Source organism: Ailuropoda melanoleuca, chromosome 15 (genome assembly GCF_002007445.2).
Source record: "Ailuropoda melanoleuca isolate Jingjing chromosome 15, ASM200744v2, whole genome shotgun sequence".
Classification (NCBI taxonomy): Eukaryota; Metazoa; Chordata; class Mammalia; order Carnivora; family Ursidae; genus Ailuropoda; species Ailuropoda melanoleuca.
The window spans coordinates 26,962,927-26,977,441 of record NC_048232.1 but is presented as its reverse complement, the minus strand read 5'-3'; the positions used below and the strand labels follow the sequence as shown (position 1 = coordinate 26,977,441).

Below are 14,515 nucleotides of genomic sequence, written 5' to 3'. Positions count from 1 at the left end.
GTGTGCGGAGGGGCCGATGAGGAGCTGGGGAGCACTTCTGCTGTTTTTACTGCCTTCATTAAAATCTAAACAATACCAACACATCAAATTAACTACTTCTTCCTTTATTTTTGAAGACAAGATATGTATTATGTAAAGACAGGTGGTAACAATCCCATGCAGCAAAAACACACATCCGGGTAGACCAGTTAACCAAACCCAGCCGCAGACAAATTTATACCAGTCTAATGGCAAGTAATCTGTTTTACAGCTTTTGGCCCAGTACCCAATTGCCCACCAAGAAACCCACAAGCAGACCACTTACACAGACTTCTAAGCAAGTGCCTTTTATTGGTTTAATATTCGGGGGCAGGAGACTGAGGAAAAGGGGGTACAAAATATACCAGACGCTGAGATGTCATTATCCAGCAAAACACATACAGAATCCTGGAATTTGGAAATTCTGACCAACTAGAGAGATACAATATAAATGAAAGGTATAATGCCCACTACGCATTTAAGCTTTTTTCCTAATTATACAAATACCTTGTTATGTGTTTAAAAAAAAAAAAAGAGAGAGAACTCAGTTCAAAAAGCTACCAGATGTTGTTGAAGAAAATTCCTGAAGCTGAGCCCTGTTCAAATCACCTCCTAATAGTGCATGCTGGAAAAGACTTTGACACAGAATGCCTGAATTTCACATGTGACCGTCAAAATCACTTCCGCATTTCAGTTTTGTTCAGTCACTGAACAGAATCCGCGGTACCACTCCAGCACTGCAACGGGAAGCATGCATTTTCCTCTGCACTCAAAAGGAAGCCACTACAAAAACAACATTTTGTTCCAAAGAGTCCCACATGAAGATTTAATAAAAAGACAAACACCCCTGTCTACTGGAAATAATTTAGCATACACAGCATTCGGTTTAGAAAACGATCTAGAACTGGGTCCATAGTTTGGGCATTCTAATTGAATTTGCAATTTTTCCTGCATAAAGACTTCCATGGTTTAGCACTATCTCTAACTTACAAGAGGAAAAGGAAAAAGAAAAAGAAAAAAAAAACCCTTCCATTTTCCAGCCACAAAATAAGCGAATTTAAAAACTCAATTAGATCTTTCAAGTGTCCTTGGAGGAAACTGTGTAACCAACGGGCACCGGAGAGAATACAAGGTAAAATGGAGACTACAAGGCATCCATCATGTCATAAAATCAACCCCCAAGCGCAGTTCCTAGTTCCCTTGCCTTACCTCGCTTCTCAGAGAACTTGAAGGCTCCCAGGCAGCCGGCAATCTCTGGGCTTCCGAACATGGTTGCACATAGAAAGTTTAGTCACACAGCCTGCTCTAAGGCTCAGTGTTGCATCGGCCGCAGCCCTCAGCCGTCTAAGCAAAACTGGGTTGAGATTGTTCACAGCACAGGGCTAGAGCAATCAGGCACCGTGTCCTTGAAAGTATAGTAAACGTGGAGCTGGAGGCTGCAGGCTGGAACAGCTCAAACCCCGTAATCAGATTACAAGCAGCAATCAGGCCTGTGGATGCTGAACCAGGCTGCACGCCACTGATGGGCCATTCATGATGTTACCACTTCAAAGCCGGGACCCAATCCCAGCTTATGCTCCAGCTACATAGACAACACTGCAACCTAACCGCCACCCCGGGGGAGTCCAAAACAACGCCTCCTCTCCCTAAAAATAAACAAGAAGGAACCATACAGAGACTTGGTGTATTGGGAAGAGGGGAAGCCGCCTCACGATTCCCAGGCTGCTTGGAGTCTGGCGTTGGCTAAGTTAAATGAAATATTTCACCTACAGGGAGCCAAAACCCCATCGTTAAGAGTTAAGATTTATGAACAACATATGAGTGAAATTGTGGGAAAAGAGAAGGCAGATATTACTGGAGGCTCAAAAATTTTAATTTGAGACAGAAGCTCTCAAGTTAGGCATTACCCCTGGGGCTGCCCCCTTTTTATTTCGTTATTTTTTAAAGGGACTTAATTTTTATACAGCAGGTCCAGGCTTGGTACAGAATTGAGGGGAAGGCTACAGAGATTTCTCATGTGCGCCCCTCCCTTACAACACGCATGGCCTCCCCCAGGAGGAACATCGCTCCCCAGAGTGGGGGACGTTTTTACCGAGGATGACCGTGCCTCGACACGTCATAATCACCCACAGTCCACGGTTCACCTGAGGGCTCACAGCATTCTGTGGGTTTGGATGAATGCAAAATGACACATCTCGCATTGTAGTATGACCCGGAGTGTTTGCAGTACCTACCCACCCTCTGTGCTCTGCCTACTCACCTCCCCCCCCCTTTTCCGTCTCCCTCCTTTGGCCTTTCCTATAACGTCATACAGCTGGAGTCACATAGCACGGGGTCTTCTCAGGTTGGCTTCTTCCACTTGGTAATACGCATTTAAGGGTCCTCCGTGTCCTTCTCTGTCCTACCACAGCTCACGTCTTCGCAGTGGTCAATACTATTCCACCGTCCGGGTGGACCACAGTTTATCTGTTCACCTACTGAATGCTTGTGTCCGTGTTTGGGCAACCATGAAGAACGCTGCTATAAACACCCACGTGCAGGTTTTTGCGTGGACGTAAGTTTTCAACTCCTTCGGGTAAAGACCGAGGTGCGCAATTGCTGCATCGTATGGTAGGAACATGTCTGGCTTGGTGAGGAAGGGCCAAATTGTCTTGGAGAGTGGCCGTGCTACTCTGCGTTCTTACCAGCAACGTACAAAAGTTCACAGGGCTCTCCACAGCCTTGCCAGCATTCAGGGGTGTCCGTGTTTGGGATTTTTTCATTCTGGTAGGTGCACAGTGGTATCTTACTGTTTTGAGTTTCCCTGATGGAATATGATGTGGAACATTTTTTCGTGTACTTACTTGCCATCTGTGTATCTTCTTTGGTGAGGTATCTGCTAAGAGCTTTGGCCCACTTTTTACTCCGTTGTTTGTTTTCTTATTGTTGAGTTTTAAGAATTCTTTGTATATTCTGGATAATAGCCCTCTATCAGAGGTGTCTTTTGCAAATATTTTTGCCCAGCCTGTGGCTTTTCTAATTCTCTTGGAAGTCTTTTGCAAGAGTTTTGTAATTTTAATAATGCCCAGATTGTCAATTTTTTTCTCTCATGGATTGTGCCTTTGGTGTTCTATCTAAAAAGGCATCACCAGGGGCACCTGCGTGGCTCAGTCCATTAAGCATCTGACTCTTGATTTTGGCTCAGGTCATGATCTCAGGGTTGTGAGACTGAGCGCCACATCAGGCTCCATGATGGGCTTGGAGCCTACTTGAGATTCTCCCTCTGCCCCTCCCCCCCCTCCCTTTCTTAAAATTATTTAATCAATTAAATTAAATCTGAGTGCGGTGCCAGAGGCCTAGATGCGGAGGGCTCTGCCTGTCCACACNATCTGGGCTTTCTCCTGTGTTCTCGTCTAGGTGTTTTATAGTTTTGTGTATTACATTTAGGTTTACGATCCATTTTGAACTAAGTTTTGTCAAGGGTATAAGGTCTGTCTCTAGGTTCATGTTTTTTCATGTGGCTATCCAGCTGTTCCAGCAGCATTTGCGGAAGAGACTGTCTTTGCTCCCTTGCATTGGCTGACAGTTTCTACTCCCATGAACCCCGACTCCCTGTACTGGCCTCTCTACGTCTTTAATCTTAGGAGCTGTGGTTTGCCCTGGATTCTCCCCTCTCCTACGGATCCAAGAAGAGTTGCTGATTTTTCAGTCTGTTCAGTTTGTCTCTTGTCATTGGGATAAAGTGGGGACTCCCACTGGAAACCCTCGAGTCCCCCGTTTATTTTTAACTGCAACACGTAGATAGATAGTAAGCCCAAACAGTAATAATGCAATTCTAAGAAAAATACTCAATCATTAGAGGCTGGCACTGTTATAGTTAAAGGAGGACTAAAGAGAACCTAAGAAAATGGTCTCATTTACAAGATGAGGACGCAGGACTAGAGGAGTAACTTCTCACGTGTAGACACTTGGCTAGTGATGGAGCCATAGGATCTGGGGAAGGGGGGCTCCACACCATGATTTGCCCCATACCCCCGCTGGGAGGCAGGGACCTGGAGTATGTCCGTCTTGGTCTGCTCGGTACTGAACGCTACAGCTGGTGCACAGCGGGCCCCCGGAGAACGCGTGCTGAGTGACCAGATGAAATAACGGCATAATCCTTGCTGAGGGCTAGAGGTCACACTCTAAAATGATTTCCATTGATTTTGTATCCTGATTTCAAACCAGATGGACTTAAACTGATCTCTAAACTACAAACTTAACTTGAAAAGGAGGAAATTAATCAAGATGCGTCCACAGAAGGTACACCCGCACTGGTTACTCCGTGGTCAGCGGTGGCATTGGCGTTCTCCCTATACTGCTGGTCCCTACAACTCTGATACAGCTGGGGAGAAATACGGCAAATAGGCCAGTTTAAAAAAAACTCAGCGAGGAACAACATACAGCTGTGGATAACTGCAGTGGACATTTTCTTGTCAGCTCAGGGCTAACTGGGAAAAAAAGAAGGAAAAAGAAATGTTGGAAGGTGAAGAGGAATGGAGGAAACTGTGCAAGCAACTGATTCTGGAAATGAATAATTTAGATGAGATGAAATAATATTTATATTTATAATCTTTATGAAGAACTTAATTTATAAAACACAGTATCACTTGCCCATGACCATTTATATTCCTGAAAACTCCTCTTCTTAGAGAATACTCAATTCAAACTATCCCCAGTATATCTAAATGTTTCTTTTTAATTATTACTAAGGAATAACTCTAGTTTGAATTTTTAAAATGAAATTCCAATAGAGAATAAAAATAACTGGGATATTCTCTACAAGTTGGTAATGGGATCTAATGAGAATTATTTGCCTCACCCATCCATTATGGGAAAAAAGCAAACAGATTTAAATATGGCTTCACTGTTGAAAAGAAAAAGCACAACATGCTTTATTAAATTAAGGACATACAATTTAGTTTCCTATTCAATTATCCCATCCTCAGGAGAGCATGAAGATGAAAGGAATCTGTATTTTTACATCAGTAGAAAGTATGAAGTTTTTAAATTTACTCGCCAATCATTACAAATAATAACAATTAATAATGGTTTTCTTTTTTTTTTTAAGATTTTTATTTATTTATTTGACAGAGATAGAGACAGCCAGCGAGAGAGGGAACACAAGCAGGGGGAGTGGGAGAGGAAGAAGCAGGCTCATAGCGGAGCCNCGACATCACTTCGCCAGCAGCTCTGCACGCGGAAAGGCAAGGCACCAAGACGCACAGACTTCTGTGCCTTTGTGTCCAGTGAGAAACATGGCTGTTTTCCATGGTCAAAACACCACAGTCTTCTCAATGCTCAGAATTAATGTTTTATGGAAGTATTGTATGGAATGTTTTTGAAGTTTCTATCTTGAAATTAAAAAGAAAGCACATGTTTAGGTTTCCTCTATATGGGCACACACACACACACAGAAGCTTCAGTGGAAGGAGCGTAAATGTGAGAATGGGAGGGCAGGAGGGAGGTCATGGTCACGGGCATGTCATGTCATGCTCTGCGAGAAGGATCTACGAATGGGCCACTGAGGTGCTGGCAACCCAAAGTGAGATCACCTGGAATCAGGTCTCGGTAAATCCAAAGCCGTGGCCTCTGGGAAAATGAGCTGAAGGGGCCTTTCCGATCACATGGTCTTCATTTTACTGAAAGTTAGACAACCCCCTCAAGGTCACACAGCGTGTGGCGTGGCAGTGCCAGACTAGAAATAAACCCACATTCTCTCACTCTCCCCAAGACAACTCCCACATTCCTGACGGGCCTGGATACAAAATAACAGGGGCCATTGCTGTTAACGTGCCCTGAACTGATGTCACAGGGTCTCCAGCCCTCTGGCCTATGTTGGTTTTATCGGTAAAGGGACCAGTCTGACCCCGGGAGGAGTCAAGCCAGCTTCTGGTTGCTTCTTACAAATCTCACAGTTCCTTGGTCTGGTTTTGGTTCCAGAGATGTTCCTCAACCAGAGATGGTTTCACATGTTCCACAAACAGTGACTCCAGACGTGAGTAAATAGGACATATCTGAGACCCTCAGGCAAAGACAGAAGTCAGGGCCTGGTGGGGCGTGGGTATTATGGAAAAAAGCCAGCAACTTATGATTCTTCCTTCCCTTCCCACGGACCCCACTTTATTGGAGATGGACAAGATAAGGACGTTACTATCAACTTTTAAGGGCGTGTAAAGCAATGACTCAGTAATTCTACTTCTAGAAATGTCCTAAGGAAACTACTTTGAATGAGTTTGTGTTTACCAGTTTTGTTTATAAATGTATGAAAATGGAACTAGCCTCCACAGAGAAACATACAGAAAAATGGGTAAATAAATCACACAAGAAAACCAGGTTTGAAACTCAGTGTGGTGATTTGGAAAATTTTTCATGATGTGTTAGAGATAGACATCCCACCTTATCAGAAAGACAGTAAACAGACCAAAACATTCATTATCTCACTACTTAGACTTAATTCTGTTCATGTGTTTCCTCCGCTATTGTCCAAAGTTCCCACAATAAGCATGAATTACTTCTACAATTACCAAACACTTCATTACAAATAAAGACAAAGGTAATAGGTCCTTTTAAAATCCCAAGGCTTAGATTTGGCCTAAGCATCCAGGAGAAAAGCATGAATGGGATTGTGTCTGTGGACTCACGCACAACATGCACCCACCCTTCACCCCTGCACGTAGGCATTTCTTGGCTATAGGGGTATTGGCCCAGAGAATCGCCAAAGCCCTTGATGACACGCAACCCAGTGTTTCTCAAACTCCACCCCATGTGGGCCACAAACGCATGGACGTTCCGGACCAACCTGCCCTGCCAACCATTACGGAATTCACCTGTTAGAGCCCTTCCATAGATTCTCCTCTCTCAGCATTTCTATATCGCCAACTACACTTTTCCTCCTCAAAAGCCTTGTCTCCTAATGGGTTGCTGAACTTGAAGGGCAACACCTGTGACACATTTCCAGCCAGCACAGTGCCTGGCTCAGAACAACGAATTGTAACTACTGGATGAATGAGTGAATGGAGGGAGTGAGTGAGTAGCAAGCAATGGGCTCACGTCAACCTTCCTCATTCTTAGATTCTGGCTCATTCTCAGCCAACTCGATTTCTTTTCTAGGAGGCATAACAGAGAAGATCACCACTCCTTCCTTAACTTGAGACTCCTAGGAACGTCTTCTTGTCTTTTCTACAATGCGAAGCAAGGATGTGGAACATAAATGTTTGCATTCAGGGAGCAACAGGAGGAAATGCTAAAGATTCGCCAGAGATATGAGGAAACGGGAAAAACGGGAGCTGATTTCTGCAATCCAACTGTGGACAATGTCAGCATGAGTCCAGGTAAGAAGGGTCACCTCCTAAATGGCCAATGTCAAAAGATAAGGCATTAGATGACAAAGGATCAAGGTATTAATTCCTCAGGGACTGTGGTTCACAGCTGTGGCTCAGGATTACAAGGAGGCTTTACTGAGGGGCCAGTCCCTCGTCTGCTGTCCGGCTGACAACATTCACGGACACCTGCAACGCAAGAGGGAGCTGTCCTTTGGGGGTCATCATCATGGAGGAGAAAATGGGAACAAAGTCAATGAAAAGGAAAACAGCCCAACACCTCAACTGGCAGCTACACATCTTCTACCAGATCTACTGTGACGATGTAAAGAATAGCACAGGACCTGGGTCCTTTACTGACCTTTCACCAAGAACGGGCACAATGCTAAGTGCCCTGGGGCTTAACCCATTTAGTTCTCTCAAAGCCTACAAGGAGATACTGCTACTAACCCTCTCTGCAGACGGAAAAACAGAGGTACACGGTGCTCTCCAATAAATCCCTGGGCCGGGACAGGCCGCTTAAAATGTAGCTCTGAAGGCAAAACGACCACTTCCTCATCATTCAAAATGAAATCAAAGAGGTAAATATGAAGGTGAGGCCATGATTAAATGAGAGAATGTACAGTTGACCCTTGAACAACGCAGGGGTCGGGGCACCGACCCATGCACAGTCGAAAATCGGAGTAGAACTTTGCCTCTCCCAAAGCTGCACTGAAGATAGCCTACTGACGGAAAGCCTTACCAAGAACATACACAATCGATTAACATGTATTTGGTATGTTTTGTGTATTGTATCCTGTACTCTTACAATAAACTAAGTAGAGAAAAGACCAATGTTATTAAGAGAGTCATAAGGAAAATACATTTACACTGCATTTATATATTTATTAGAAAAAAAACCCACAGAGAAGTCAATCCGCGCTGTTAAAACCCGTGTTGTTCAAGGGTCGACCATGTGGGGAAGCGCCCTGAAAGCTGGAGCGCATCATCCAGTCCCTGTGCGGATCTCCACATTGGAAAGAGATGCGGGTGTATGCGGGATTCCTGCCCAGGCCTGTGTGCTGTCACCCCACGCTGCCTCACTGTGGTCTCTGAAGAGCACCTGAAGCCTCCCAGAGCACGGGAAAGGGAGCTGACATTGACATGGGCAATACCTGACTACAAACTGTTGTGAGTTACTGATACATTTCTCCCATTTTTAACAAGTGCGGCAGAACAATTTTAATGAAATCTACTATAAGCTACCACAGGCCATGGCTGGACTGAAAATTCCAAAGTGAAGGCTGTTTTTTATAGCCTAGTAGAGGGGTATTTTGTGTGCTAGAAGCAGCTGGAAATGGTATTCACATTGTCTGTGGTGGATTTTATTTATGTGTGCAGACCTGAATCTGGGGTAGACAGGCCTGACGTGAGGCCATCCCACCAGTGGGAAGCCTGGTTAGTCCTTCTCGTTTCCCTTTTATCACATACTGGTTTATTCAGATATTCCAGATTCCTTATTTTACAGTAATTCTCCTCCTGTGTGCAGTGTGAAGGCTTTGTGAATTGTGGTTAGTGGTAATAATTAGGAGAAGACTCAAATAAAATTTTGTGTTACGTGACTGTGTAAGGTAATTTTAAACAGGCCAAGTATGCAGCCGTGAGAAGGTGAAAGTACTTTCAATGATAAGAAATATTAAAACTCACAGATATTTCTGTATCAGATGTCTTGAAAGAACCATGCCCACCTTGCTATAGGAAAGATCTCTCTTTTATAGAAAAAGGCTTACTGCAAACCCTGAAGAACTTATTCCTGTCTTTAAATGTTCAAAAGAAGAATGTTAACATATGAAGTGAAAATTATCTCTGATCATTTTAGCTTCTGGCCAATTCTGAATCTGTAGCTAATGACTCTTGGGGTAGCTTACAGAAGAGGGGACGGTCAACCTTATCTCAGGGGAAGGAAAAAAACAAAAATAAAGAAGATCAGTTCCACGTGTAAAATACACACTGAAATATACCTGCAATGGAATATTATTCAGCTTTAAGGAATGAAGTTCTGACACGTGCTACAATATGGATGAACCCTGAGGACATCACATTCAATGACTAAGCCAGACACAAAGGACAAATATTGCGTGATTTCACATATATGAGGTATGCTGACGCGTGAAATTCACAGCGACAGGAAGTAGAACAGTGGTCACCAGGAGCTGGTGAGCAGGGGATGGGGAACTACTGCGTTAATGGGGACAAGAGTTTTAGTTGGAGAAGATGAGAAAGTTCTGGAGATAAACAGTGAGGATGATTGCACATTAACATAAATGTACTTGATGCCCCTGAATTGCGCACTTAAAAATGGTTAAAGTGGTATCATATTTTAGCACAATTAAAAAAAAAAGTACACTAAAGGTAAAGCACAAAGTGACACAAGTTACAAGCATGCACTGGGCATCCAGGCATAGGTCCCCTGAGGGGTGCAGGACCAAAGGTAGACACTGCCTTGCACGCACCCACTACTCTCCTTCCAGGTCAGGGAGACGCCAAGGACATTTTTTTTTTTAAAGATTTTTTATTTATTTATTAGACAGAGATAGAGACAGCCAGCGAGAGAGGGAACACAAGCAGGGAGAGTGGGAGAGGAAGAAGCAGGCTCATAGCTGAGGAGCCTGACGTGGGGCTCGATCCCATAACGCCGGGATCACGCCCTGAGCTGAAGGCAGACGCTTAACCGCTGTGCCACCCAGGCGCCCCATGACATTTTTTTTTTTTAAAGATTCTATTTATTTATTCGACAGAGAGAGAGACAGCCAGCGAGAGAGGGAACACAAGCAGGGGGAGTGGGAGAGGAAGAAGCAGGCTCCTAACGGAGGAGCCTGATGTGGGGCTCGATCCCATAACGCCGGGATCACGCCCTGAGCTGAAGGCAGACGCCTAACCGCTGTGCCACCCAGGCGCCCCGAAGAACATTTTTGATCCATTCGAAGCACCAGTACACAAAGGGTCCTGCAACAATTATCTGACAAGTAAGTATGTATTTAGGTGTTTGGGTGTAAAATCTGAAACTGTGTCCTAGGACAGGGGGTGCAGAACACTGCTCTCGAGAGCTGCACGGGCCCAAGCCCCACCTCGCTCGCTCACTGAGGGCAGAACCCCAGCTGAGGGGAAGGGGACTGGCATGACTACAATTATCCAGGGAACTCGGGACAAGACTTCTGCCAACTCTAGTCATTCAATACTCGCTATTTGATGGTTTTAACATGAACAGAAAGTAAGGAAATACTGAATCATCAGATATGAGAATTTTCTATGAGTCTAAAAATCCAGATGGTAGACCAGTAAATGTATAATATTACTGCTGATAACTGATAGATTATAGCCTTGCTACAGCTATACTTGATTGATTTAAAAGAAAGGGTTTTTGATAAAATAATTTCTGGGCTTCCTTGTCCTCAGAAAGGCATCTTCATAAAAACAACAGCAACCTCACAAAACTAGTTAGTATGAAAACTCAAGAAAAATCCAGCAACCTGCCATCCCCAGCATCTCCAATGTTTTCTGTAAGTGTACGTTAGCTGGTACCCAGGACCTTCACTAGAGTCTCAGAGCCGGTTCCCATGCATTTGCTGACTGATGGGGGTGGGGAGGGATGTTGCTAAGATCGAACATGTTCTTGACAGCTTTCTCCATGTGCAGTGATCGCCAAGGAAGCAGAGTCTGCTAAAAGACTGAGTGGCATAGGAAGGTAGGACATGGAAACTGAAGGTAGATTTACCCTGCTTGAAATGACAAAAGATATACTTACACTTAGGAGTCAGTTTAAGATCTGACACAAAGGCAAATGATATCAAAGGTTGGTGCCCCTCAGAGTCACGTGGGGTGCTTGTTAAAAATGAAGGTCCCCCTACCCCGGATGATTATGATATGCTCCAAAGTGCGAAAAACACCAGTATAAGCCATTCATGATTACATCCAGGAAGAAGCAGGAAAAGCGAATCAAATGAGGAGTCTGATGAAAGAAGGCTTCCTGGAGGAGGTGATGGTGAGCCTAGTTGGGAATGGGGGAGAGGATGTGCTAGGAGGAAGGGCCGACGTGAGCATGACAGGTGGGAAGAGAGTGGTGCTTTATTAAAGAAGGTGTGAGCTGGAATGGGGAGGCCCACATTCAGGAGGAACAGGAGAGGCCAGGCCACACAGAGGTGGAAAGGCAGGAATCTCCCAGAATAAGAAGATTCACCTGCTATGAAGAAAATGAATGCCATCACTGGAGTCCAAGCAGAAGAAGAAATGTCAGTTTCTCTTCACACCTTGACCCCACGCTGAAACACCATGTTGCATGGTTTTTAGGCGGTGAGAAGAGAGTTTCCAGGAGCACAGATGTACTAGCCTAGTCGCTTCCTAAACGCGTCTTGCATGCCTCTTACCCTAACTGGGACTGCAGAGAGCAAAATTTAAAAAGCTTAAAAACGGCAGCCTCTTTTAGATAAACTCATTACTGTGATCCTTCCACTGGTCACAACCTGGCCCATGGCTGGTCATGTCACTGCTGGGCTTTGGTCTCTGCTACCAGACACGACTGGCCGGCCAGCATGCCACAGACACCTGAAGCCGGGGAGACAAGACTGACTGCCCGGGGATGTAAGCTACAGGGCAGTTCAGTGTTGAGAGTAAGATGTTATCTGCAAGCTGATATTTCTCGTTATCTGCACGGTATTTCCAGTTAGATGCTCGGCCACCAACCTGAACCCAATATGCAAAAGACAAACATCAAAGATTTTGCCCCTCCCTCCCCGCTCCCTGTCCCAGACATCTCCTATGTCCTGCAGTGTATTCCCACGCCACTTGCAGAAGCTGTCCCTTCTTTCCCAACAGGATTCACGGAGCAGCTACCAGACGTGAGTTAACAGGGCGGTCGGGATGCCGAGATCATCGAGTGCCTGCCCTTGAGGTGCTCGCAGTCTAGATGGGGAGATCACCTAAAAGATGCAGGACTGGTTTTTGCCCATCAGGTCCTCTTCCACTTTGTTCTCACTGACCCTTTTGAAGTTTCCCTACCTCTTCAGTTATTCCTGTCAAGTGCGTCTATTTCTCTTCCCCATACATGATTGGTTCTTCCCAGGGAAAATGCCAGCTCCAGAAAAACCAAGTGCACAGCAGAGTTGAGACCCACGTGGCGGGATGACGGCAGGTCCTCACTTCCTAGAACAGAGAACACGCGGCGCTTCCTTCCCGCTCGTATCTTCAAAACGCCCGGTGAGAGGAGCGGAGGTATTTCAACTGCGACAACGTGGAAATAAGCATGTAAACTGTAGTGTCCTAGTCAATGTAAATTCCGTGATGTGTTACTCTCAGATTGATCTGGAGTGAAATATTTATTACTGCTCCATGGTAGCTAATCGCTTACTGAAGTAATTATGGAAGAATCAAAACAACCGATTAAAACAGTAGAATTCACGTGAGTCAGCGATCCTTCCCCTTAAAATGGCAGCACATTTAACCTTCCCAGAACAGGGACTATTACTTAAAACCAAATCATTGCTTATCATTAAAGTTATATACATATATTTTAAAATCAAAATCGGAGGGGCGCCTGGGTGGCACGGCAGTTAAGCGTCTGCCTTCGGCTCAGGGCGTGATCCTGGCGTTATGGGATCGAGCCCCATATCAGGCTCCTCCGCTATGAGCCTGCTTCTTCCTCTCCCACTCCCCCTGCTTGTGTTCCCTCTCTCGCTGGCTGTCTCTATCTCTGTCTCTGTCGCATAAATAAATAAAATCTTTTAAAAATAAATAAATAAAATAAAAATTGGAAAACTCAAATGCCCACCTGCTAGAATCCTAACTTCCTCATTCAAGATAACTCAATGTAAAAAATTCAAACAAAAGTCTTGGAGTTTACAGTGCAGCAGACTTTGTGGTTTCTCATTCAGGTACTCAAATTTTATATTCTAACAAGAAGCCTCTTCCTTCCCCTGACATCTTTGTGATGCATAAAAAAAATATACCCACTCCAGAGATTCCTCTGCTCTTTTTTGTCCTGCACAGAAGATTTTTCTCTTTACAATTCAAGGTGTGACAATGTTCCCTCCAGCCAACATGCTTTGCATGGAGTTTCAGGAGTCTTCTAAAGTCCTAGGGGAGCTCAGCACAGAGCTAACAAATCCCTTTTTGTACAGGTCAAAGGTTCATGTGTTAAGAACAAGTAACTCAAAATCATAGCCCATGCCTTGGGAAGCCAGTTAGCCAAGCCAGTCAACAGAGACAGAAACAGATATTTAAAACAGAAAAAAAAAAAAAAAAGGATTTCTTTAACAGCAGGGGCAAAGTGACTGACCCTTTCCCTGAAGGACAAGCAGCAGACAGGAGTCAATCAAGGGAAGACAATGAGGTGAAAACAGGCCCCAGTAGGAGCACCTCAGGTGCTCTGCCCACTCCCCTAGGAGCCCAGGGGCATCTGCCTACCCTAACCCCAGCTGTGGTTGGGGAGGGGGCACTGTCTGCTGGTGCAAAGAGCTGGTGAGCTTCCCTGCTTCGAGATTTCTGGGGGGAGAGGGGAACCTCAGGGTGACCAGGCGGTAGAAGGAGCTGCTCTGTGCTCTTTGCGTCTTGGTAGGCTGTCCGGAGCCTGCATCAGGTACAGGAATGAAAAAGAAATCACTTAGACAAGGGACGCCAGTGTGGCTCAGTCGGTTGGGCAGCCGACTCTTGGTTTCAACTCAGGTCTGATCTCGCGGGAGTCCTGGGATGGAGCCCTGTGTCGGTCTCCATGCTCAGTGGGGAGTCCGCTTGAGGATTCTCTCATCCTCTCCCTCTGCCCTTGCAGGCTCTCTAATAAATAAATAAATCTTAAGGGAAAAAAAAAAGTCACTTAGACAAGCGACATGAACTCAATCTCCTGTGTGGTCCCATGCCACGGAATTTAGGCTCCTCCTCCCTGTGCTCTGTGGCCTGCACGCAGCTTTGGTTCATGAGCCACGACTGGTCGTTTCAAGAACTTGAGAAGTCTGAACAAACATTTTGGTACAGAAAAGTGCCATCCTCCTGGTTTCCAGCTACTGCATCAATTTTGAAAAAACACAAAAGAGAAAAGATGAATTCCGCCTAAAAGTTTCAATCACATAGATAGATCTCCCTCAGACGCTAAGCTCAGGTTCTGAACCACCAACACCAAGTAAACCTTA

At 45.0% G+C, this 14,515-nt stretch overlaps 1 protein-coding gene across 14 annotated transcripts in view; it reads right to left on the bottom strand.

The window, feature by feature from the left end:
• The window catches only part of SVIL (supervillin), a 231,567-nt gene that overhangs the window by 99,162 nt on the left and 117,890 nt on the right, over nucleotides 1-14,515 (bottom strand). The gene's annotated exons all lie outside the window — the stretch shown is intronic.